The 1,945-nt window shown below is 42.7% G+C and overlaps 1 protein-coding gene across 1 annotated transcript in view; it reads left to right on the top strand.

The window, feature by feature from the left end:
* Positions 1–517: 517 nt before the first annotated feature.
* Positions 518–1,945, top strand: part of LOC112078550 (eyes absent homolog 4) — a 14,731-nt gene continuing 13,303 nt past the window's right edge. The window contains exon 1 of the mRNA XM_024144754.2: positions 518–598. The gene's annotated coding sequence lies outside the window, so the exon portion shown is untranslated. The remainder of the gene's footprint in view (positions 599–1,945) is intronic.

Genomic DNA, 1,945 nt, shown 5'->3' with positions numbered 1-1,945 from the left:
CTTGGTGTGTAGCTAGACTCATTTTGTTTGGTGTAGGACGATTTCAACTTCCTCAGTGCAGTTTATTGGTTGGGGCGGTTTACTGAGATTTACTGTCAGGGCCATAAGGTTGTGATCTCTCAACGTATACGTAGTGAGGGGCATCTAACTGTTGGTGTTAACTGCTTGTAAGGCCCACTCTTTGGGGTATTTTGCGCGGTCGAGCCAGCACCGACCAAGGAATCCGCATCAGGAATCGGACGCTAGACTTTGATTCGGATTCAGATGCACCGAGTTGGGTCGTGACCGTCGGTGCTGCTGGCGCCTGTGCTAGTGCCCGCCGGCAATGTGCTATAATATGTTGAAAGGGTGGGGCTTATGGCATCCTCTACCACGACCCGTGAAGAATGTGTGTGTTTTCGCATTTTAACCGCACACTTGTTTTTGTACATATATCTCTCTCTCTCTCTCTCTCTCTCTTCTCTCTCTCTCTCTCTCTCTCTCTCTCTCTCTTCTCTCCTTCTTCTCTTCTCCGGGTTCCAGTTTCACGTCATCATCTGGTCTGTACTCCAGCAACAACTCTGTGTCCAACCCAGCCAACTACACTGCTCCACAGCAGGTACCTGTGTGTATGTGTGCATGGGTGTGTGTGTGTGTTTTGGTGTGTGTGTGTGTGTGTGTGTGTATGTAAGTGTGTATTACAAGCATTCTTAAACCTCAACAACAAACACAAGTCTATCTCTACTGTAGAACTCTGTCTAGAAACCACACCGTTACTTCTATAACTACCTAAGTGTTTGACTGCTGTGTCAGAGTTCTTGAGACAGTACTGTCCTTGAGCCTAGAATGACTTGTGTTTGTGTTAGAATGTAATGCTTGTAACACAGTGGATCGGGAGAACATGGTTACCCCCCCCAAAAACTCAAATATACCCACACGATTATTCATTTAAAAAGTCTGTTTTGGACAGAATATTTATCTTAGGTTACGTTCCAAATAGCACTATGTACCTTATGGGCCTTGGTCAATAGTAGGTCACTATGTACCTTATGGGCCTTGGTCAATAGTAGGTCACTATGTACCTTATTGGCCTTGGTCAATGGGAGTCACTATGTACCCTATGGGCCTTGTTCAATAGTAGTCAACTATAGTAGTTAAGATCTGCTTTGAAAGTCGATAAACTTCTAACCCCACTTTTGAGAAAATGGCCCTTGAATGTGTTGGTACACCTACTGTAGAGGTCCTTTTTGTCTCCACCCATTCAGCATCGTTCACACCCTCTTAAGCCTTAGCCCCACCCACCTTAGCCCCACCCATCTCTTTGAGGATTCACATGTGAGGCCATGTAGTAAACAGAGTGAGTACTGTAGTGTACTAAACAGAGTGAGTACGGTAGTGTAGTAAACAGAGTGAGTACGGTAGTGTAGTAAACAGATTGAGTACAGTAGTGTATTAAACAGAGTGAGTACGGTAGTGTAGTAAACAGAGTGAGTACGGTAGTGTAGTAAACAGAGTGAGTACTGTAGTGTATTAAACAGAGTGAGTACGGTAGTGTAGTAAACAGAGTGAGTACGGTAGTGTATTAAACAGAGTGATTAATAGCACTCTACGTATCACTCTGTTTACTTACACTACTGTAATCACTCTGTTTAATTACAACTACCGTACTCACTCTGTTTATACACTAGCTACTCACACTCTGTTATACACTACACTAACTCACTCTGTTTAATACACTACTGTACTCACTCTGTTATATACACTACGTATTCACTCTGTTTATACACTACGTACTCACTCTGTTTAATTACACACTACTCACTCTGTTTATACACTACGTACTCACTCTGTTTATACACTACACTAACTCACTCTGTTTTAATCACAACTTAAACTCGAATAGTCATCGTATCACTCTGTTATATATACAGTACTCACCTCACTCTGTTTAATACACTACAGTACT

The sequence above is a fragment of the Salvelinus sp. IW2-2015 genome, unplaced genomic scaffold, assembly GCF_002910315.2.
Source record: "Salvelinus sp. IW2-2015 unplaced genomic scaffold, ASM291031v2 Un_scaffold5858, whole genome shotgun sequence".
Lineage (NCBI taxonomy): Eukaryota > Metazoa > Chordata > Actinopteri > Salmoniformes > Salmonidae > Salvelinus > Salvelinus sp. IW2-2015.
The sequence above is the reverse complement of the archived record's forward strand: the minus strand, read 5'-3'. Positions and strand labels throughout refer to the sequence as shown.